We start from the raw sequence: 8,291 nt of genomic DNA, 5'->3' as shown, positions 1-8,291 counted from the left end.
TTTTTCCCTTCGCGCCAGGAGCGTCCCTTCTCTTGTTCACCCCCTCTCTTTCTATCGCGTCGTCGCTCTCTTTCTCTCGCTTCGCTATTTTTTTTCTCTCTGAAAAGAAGCTCGTCCCCCCTTCTCTCTCTTTCTCTCTCTCTTCTCTCTCGCCTCTTTCTTTACACTTTCGTTCGCTGCTTGGTTTCTTTGACCGAGAAGCGATAATCGCTTCTTCCTCTCGCTCGCTCTCTTCTCCCTTTTTCTTCCCATCGTAATCTCTTCTTCCTCCCTTCTTTCCGCCAGATCCCTTCGCTCTTCCTTCACCTTCCCTACTTTCTCGTTCTTGATAGATGTAGCGGGAAACCTCTGACCGGCTCCGCAATGTACGATCATTCTTCTTCTTCGGGTCGTCGTTTTCTGTAATCTCGGTGCCAGTTTACCTGACGTCTGTATAATTTCAAGAGAAGGATGCTATATGTATATTTCGCATGTTAGAATATAATGACGACTTTAAACATTTTCTTTCTAGATCGAAAGAATCGTCTCGAATGTAACATACATACATAGGTATGTGTGTGAATGAGTTTTATATGGTACATACATAATACACACATACACATGTATGTATATATATTATATGATGTGATTCTCTTAAGTTATAATAATGTTAATATCGATGCAATGTTAACGTTAGTCTGACTGACAATGAAAGATATCTATATAACGACGTAGAAAGAATCAAAAGCTATTACATAATAACACATACATAAGAAAATTGCATATAAGCAGTGCATTCACACACAAGCCATATCTTAGAATTAAGATTGCGAATTGTAAGAAATGTCATACATATTTAGATACGAAAAAAAGAGAAACACTGTATACTATGTAAAGAGTATATGCTAAGATTGAATAGATACGTAAAACTGTCTTGGAAGTATATTAAGTAATTATAAGTTGATGAGATGATTCGAATTTTGTGCAGCTCTTAATTCTCTTAGACATGGAATCATGAAATCATACAAAAGCCCGTTTAGATTTTTTTCGGAAACATATATAGCATTTGATCATAGATTGATAAAATTTATCAAAACCATCCTTTTAATTCTGGATTAATAAATAGGCCTAAATCTTGATCATTTATAAAATTCATTTCCGCTATGGAACACATACATATTAATTTATTATCTGCATTTATTAATGCGAAATAATAGAAAAGAGTCTTTGATACTTCCATATTATCGAACACGCGAATGATGATACACGAAAAAAGAATTTTTTAACTGAATTTAGCACAAGAAAGAACTTTGTATGAGCCTCTAACGTGATAATTCGATATGACTTGCATTAAGGAAACAAGAGCCTCAAAGATAGCTGTTTGATGATAGGAATCTGCAAAGGACAGAAAAGAAGGCTACTTTTTTCTTGATGTGTGCGGGGAATTTCTTTGATCCTCTCAAGTATTTAAAATATACCGTATCAAGATTGAAAATTTTTAAATTTTATTTTTTTGTTGATGCGTTGATGAATCTATAATATTATCGCGTGTAAAAAAGGTATTCCGCTTTGTTCGAAAAATTGATAGAAGAAAAAAGACTAATATAGAGCTAAAGCAATATATATCCTTATAATTTCGCAATTAAACGCTGCTTATCAGAGCTGATATGAACTTGAACGTTCGCTTAATTAATGTATTTATTCTATAGTTTGTGAATTCATTTATACGCTAAATCAGTGTCTGCGTAATATGACGTTATCCTACTGACTTGTAGATTTCTAAATTTGCATTGTTTTTATCTTCATTGTCAGTCTCACAATGCGATTTTGTGAGAAACTTAAATTGAGGTATATTTTGTAAACCGAGATAATATCCTATGATTTATATTATAAAGACAATTTAACATCTTATTTTGAAGTGTCGATTTAAAGAATACGAGTAAATTTGATTTGCTAATGCCTGATAAAATCCAAAAATAAAATAATACATACATCAGTCTTCCCTTTAAAGTGAGCATAAATTACGTGAACGAGAAACGGTATAATTCTGAAAACGTAAAAAAATGTAACATGGTCTAATATTCGCGGGTCCAAGTGAAAAGAGCGTGCGAAGAGATGTGTACGTGGACCAACCAGCGGTCGCCGTTCTCCGACATCTAAGATCCTCGTGCGGAGTCTTCGTGTGCAAGTGAACTGTAGAGATCTCCGTGACACGTGAGGCCGCGCTATTTGCGCGTACGCCGCGCCTGCGCTGTCCGAACGTTCCGTTCCCTCTCGTGCATCTCTCGGCAGAGAGAAGAGAGAGCAAGGTTTCGTCGTCCTCTTTCTCCTCTCTCTAGGATCTCGCGTGAATCGTATTATCTAAATATACAAATCGAGGTCGGTTGCATGAACACGACGAGCTCGGAGCTCCCTTCTGTGTTTCTTGCATCCTTCTGGTTAAATAAATTTCTTCTTTCTCCGTCCATATTACGGATATGACGCGTCTATTTGAGCTGGCGTCTATTTGAGCTAGCCACAATGTTTAATGAAACCCATACATAGGATTTCAGAGTGTTTCTTTGCTGCCAATTTGTTGCTTCCCTCCTGATTTCGTTCCAACAGTTTCATTAAAAGCAATCGTTATGCTAAATAACAGTCTTATCTTGAAATATAGTTGCACGAAACAAATTAAAATTAAAGACACAGAAAACAATATTATTAAGTATTATTTTGAATAGTTTCTCTATTTCTAAAAGGTTATTAAAATAGACAATCTATTTTTAATCTCTTTCTATTAGGAAAACTTTCTTCATCAAACATTTTGATAGAGACAGATATTTTTTATATTTTTTCTTGCTTCTCTATTCCAGATAGTTTGCACCAATCTTAAAAACATTATCGTGTTAGTATTCAAAAATTATTGTTATTTATGAAAATATGTTATGTATTTTGCAAGTCATAACTCGATATCGTATAGGTCTAAAGAAATATAGGTAAAAATTCGGGAAAAAGGGGGAGATCTACAAAATAGCAGTATAAGCATTACGTGCGAAAGGTATTCTTGGAAAAAGGATATTGGTTTTTCTCAAGAATTTTTTGTGGAATATTCCGTGATTCAGTTTAAAACAGTACAGAGAATAATAGTCTTTCAAACAGTATGGAGGCTAAGCGCTATGTCTGCGCGTAATAATGGAGATACCGAAATGAATAGAGAACGTGGAGCAAACTAACTCATGAAACAAAGCGCAAATAGAAATGCTAATCGCTTGCGATGTAAATCGTAACAACAAAATCTCGCAATAGAATTAAAAGGAGCCGTAGACAATACCAGACTATATTAGGCAAAAGAAATACTAGATTTATAGCAATAAAAACTTGTCTATTCTTGCGTTCGCCCCTTTGATGTTGTCATATCATCATTTGTCATTTCGATTCTTTATTTTGATAATTCGCCAAGTAATAGCTGATGTAATGTAATGACTAATAAGTTCCGGACCGAACCGAGACCGGAACTGATAATCGCGTTCTATCTTTTTCTACGGTGATTAATTGCGAGTCATGCTGTGACTGAATGTGTCGGATATATTTGATACATGCGATGGTTCAAAATGCAATAATTTTTATCTTACGCTATATACTCTTAAATAGGTATGTCTTTCAGTCGTGTAATGTCATCAGTATTCCAAAGAGAGGATCATCGACGTTCCGTTAATATTTTTTTCGATTACATCTGATAATAAGAGTCGAATTTTTCTTCGCAAAAGTATAATGAAAAGAATCATCATTTACGGCAACTCTTCAAAGTTCAACATTTAAGAGTTGCATAATATGAAGTAATCTGACCGTTTGAGATTTTCAGAAACCTTTGTTATGTAACTCACTTGATACATCATATTTTTTCTTAATCATACATTTGTACACACGCGGACACAGTCGAAATTTTCTATTTGCGCTTGATATTTATTCCTCATTGCGCTGTAAAAGAATTGGACAAACTCAAACTCTCTACAGTAATTACAGTTACTTTTTGTTTGAAAACGCGGCTTTCATTATTTTCTTTAGAGAGTGATAATGTACTCATAAACGAAAATTCTTTTCGTTGCTGCGTTTGCGCTTTCACTGGAAATCATCATGAAAAATTAAGATTCGTCATAGCGGATATCTTGATGAAAAAGAGAAATTATGAAAAATTTCTTTTATCCTTATAAGAAAGTGTTTGTTAAGGATAGCATTTTATAATTATATAAGAAACACTTGTTATACTCCTATAATAGGATTTCATAAAAGATTAGCATACGGATAGTTTATTGCTGTGTATTTATGCTTCCTGAACCGTAAAAAATTCAGATTTATGGATACCCTTGCAGAAAAAGGAATCGCTACGATATGTTTCCTTTATTTTTAAAGAAATATTTTCCTTCCTTTGTTAGGCATTTTCTGTCACTGACAGACTTTTTCTTTTCATTCTACGAAATATTATACAAAAGATTTATACATTAATTTGTGAAGTAAATATCTTTACAACGTAATATAAAACGTCCTCAACCTACAATAATTAAAATCATTTCTTGATTCCTTTTATTCCTTTTTTTTAAACACGATTTCTTTTAAATCATAATTAATTTTTTTTTTAATATAGATATTCTGATAATAATAAAAATCATTGAAATAAGAATTGATTGTTTTATCATTTGCGCAATTCATATAACTTACAAAAATCTTTATTAAATAAGCACAGAGAGAAGAGAAAGCATGTAAACGTGAAGTCTGGTTTATTGTACAATTGTAAAATGTCTCCAGCCTATCGCCAAAGTTTTCTATTACTATTTAATTAGCGGTCGTAACTGCAAGAGGAAACTATGTCCCCGCCCCGTTACAACGCGTGATCTTCCAATCCCGATCCACTGTATGTATCTATATTCTATATATATATAATCGGTATTTGAAGAATATACCGACTATATCCTTTCCCTCTCTTTTACGGTCGGAGATTGTCAAATATCCTGGTACCCTTGCTTTCTTCTCATCTTCTCTATGGGCTTATTGTGTCCTATAGCTTTCTCTTTGAGAGGCTTTCCTAGAACGTTTCTTTTGTTCTCTTTCCTTATCTGTATCCCTTTCTTCCTCCTACGAAAATTTGTTACAGGATGGTCGGTCATCGTCGACGACGAGCGCCGGAACGCACAGCGAATGAGACGCTACCCTAAACCAGGGGGGGCACACAAATCTCTCTTTCTCTCTCTCTCTTCGTCTTGGCCCTTTCTCCGAGCGCCGGACCATTCCGCGAATCCTCTCGTTCCCTTCGTCGCGTGTAACCTGTGTATAGGTGATGATGACGCGTGGGCGGCTCCATCCGGCCGAGGCATGTGTGCGCGCGCGCGCACGCGCGCGCGAATGTGTAGGCGCGTATACGTCCGTATCACGTGTGCACGTGTGCGTGTGTGCGCGCGCGCACGCCGGAACTCGCATTGAGTCTGCGCAGCGCCGATATCGGTCGATAGAGAAACGCTCTTTTGGGAAACGCTCCACGTGCCTCGCCTCGAAGAGAAGAAAGCGGGGGAGTCCCGCTCTCGTAAAAAGTAGTCTTTTTTCCCCTCTCTCTTACCGTATACAGATACTTAGACACCGTATACGCGTGCGATCTAGGGAAGAATAAGTTTATTCTCCTTCGCTCTCCTTTTTTTTCTTTCTCTATTCGTTTCCGGCGAGTCATTCGGTTGATGATGACGCGAATAGGCAATCTTGTCGCCGCCGCGTGTACGAAGGCGGTAGCGAGAGTATGCGAGAGCGTATCGATTCATCGCGTCCTGCCACTGATTTTAGGACAGTCGCGCCGCGACTCCGCCTCGCTCGACTCTCCTGTCGCCCGACCAGGGAGACCGATATTAGAGAGCGTTGGTGGAAGGGAAGATGTCGCAAGTGCTTCGTCGTTTAATCCTTTAGCATCCTTCTTCGTAGGAGCAGACGAAACGCGAAGGGGAAAGAAGTCTATATGCAAGAGATATATATTTAGAAATATATAGCCGCTTTTATCTTATCGATCCATCGTTTTTAAAGATACTCTTCTTCCGATGATCGAATACGAAACGTATAAGAATAGTATCTGCATAAGAATAGTACGATATAATTTAATTAAAAAATGTTTAATTAATGAAACAAACTAATTGATGAATAGTGAATTTTTAGAATATATAAATATGTGTAGATTCATATATCTTCGCCAAATAGCCAGACTTCCTGCAGACTATGATCTCACAAGAGTATGCATGCGATAAGTCTTGTTAATTTATTTAATTCTATCTTTTTTGTCTGTTAATTCCAGTTTTTTCCCTAAGAACCGATGCGATCGTTTGATTAGCGCGACGAGGACAATTCGATAATGATCGGAGTTTAAATTAACTTCGAACAGAGATTGATCATTCTAACATACAAGTTTACTCCACGTCGCATGAATAGGGTTTCACCTTGTTATAGCTTTATTTTGAAACTCTGTCGATTTAATCAATTTTTTTCACTTTTTTTCTGACACTTATCGCGCGATATCAAGAAATTTAAATTAGGGAAAAATGTTACATCGAATATCAAAAGAAATATCGAATATCGAAATACGTGGCAAGATCATGCGTATATCGAAGCCCAGTTCGCCTACGCGTAAACCGCTCGTAGTCGCGCTGCCGCCTCGATAAGACCGAGGCATAGCATAGCGGGGCCTGTGCGTCTTCGCACAGGAGGGGAAGGGAGAGCGGGCAGGCTTTCGCATTCCCCGGAGCCCCTCCTGGCGCGAGGGTACATTATTCATTCTCCACTACACCCGCAGGCAGTGCGAAGGGTGCGCCGTGTGCGTGTCGCGCCCGTGTGTGCGTGCGCGCGCGAGCGGATTGCTATATACGCGTCCGTCCGTGCGTGCGTGCGTGCGTGCGATCTGGAAGCGCGATCCCAGCGCAACGAGGGGGGAAGGTCGAGGAGAAAGAAGAAGAAGACCTCGGCATCATGGAGAGAGAGTGGTGGCGGAAAGGGTGGCGGCATTACGTCCCGACTATGACGGGGGAGAGACGGGGAGAAGCCGAAATCCCGAGGATTGCCCGCCAATGGGAAGAAGCGAGATGGGACGCGAGCGAACGAGAGGGAGATAGTTTACGCGCGATGTCCCTTACACACGATGGGAATGCGTTCTCGAATAAGAAAGAAGCGTTCTTCGAGATCTTCGAAGTACGAGATGTAAAAGGCTCCATTCTCCATTCGTGATCAGATCTTCTTCGATCTCAGGATTCTCGATAAAGAGGATATAAATTTAAGGTCAAGATTATTCATTGAAGTCGAACAAGATTGAATTATTATTATTAATTATTAAGTAATATCAATATAATTTAAAATCTCGATATATCGATAAAGATTGCATAAATTATATACCTATATTTGTTACTGACTTTGGATTTGGTTGTCAGACCAACTTCGATAGACGTCGGGACGAAGTAGTTTGACCGTGATTGTTTGATCGAAAAAAAAAGCCAAAAATCTAAATCGCGTGGTGTAACCGCGCCTTGTTCTCGCCCCGAACGCGCTCAGCCCTCTTCACTTCCGACGCACTTCCCCGGGGAGGCTGCAGCCAATCAACGGCCGAGCCCTGCGGCCGCAGGCTGACTCTCTTCGCGTCTGATGTAAGTTGTTGAAGATACAGGCATCGCGCAGTGTATACTTTGTATATGTAGGTACCTCTTCCCTCCTTCCGATAACGTAGGTCTTCCACACGTCAAACGTATAATTGAAATCATCCTTCTGGCTACCTGCGCCGACGATCCTCGATGTAGAAGGGGAAGCTAAAGATATTGTCCGATCTTCTACCATCCTGGTCTCGACCTGTAACTACAATGTGTTCCATGAGTTTTACATTATCCTAAAATGTCGGCGATCAATGACGCAGTCATGTATCAGTTACATATTTTGTAATCAGTCAATCGAAAGATATAGCGAATCATTTTTTTCGCTATAGATTAATGAGAACTATATAGAATGACATTTTCAGAGAATTGAAAATGTCGGCGATCGATTACATATTACATATATCATTCACATGTCGGCCAAAACATTATAAGTTGCGCATAATCAATCACTTTTCATCTCACATATCATGAACAATCTCGATGACTTTTAGGAAATTATAAAATGTCGGCAATCAATCTTTTAAAAATAGGCATCGCGAAAGGTATTTTCCCATTAATGTACACAATGAACAAGTCAATTATTTTAATTGTTATATTACTCTGATGTGTCTCAAGCCAAGAGAGAAAAAAAATGCACGCAATAAATTAAATCTCAATGTTAAAGTTTAC

Source organism: Prenolepis imparis, unplaced genomic scaffold (assembly GCF_030444845.1).
Source record: "Prenolepis imparis isolate NDT839.2.m4 unplaced genomic scaffold, iyPreImpa1.0 SCAF_2, whole genome shotgun sequence".
Classification (NCBI taxonomy): Eukaryota; Metazoa; Arthropoda; class Insecta; order Hymenoptera; family Formicidae; genus Prenolepis; species Prenolepis imparis.
The sequence above is the reverse complement of the archived record's forward strand: the minus strand, read 5'-3'. Positions refer to the sequence as shown.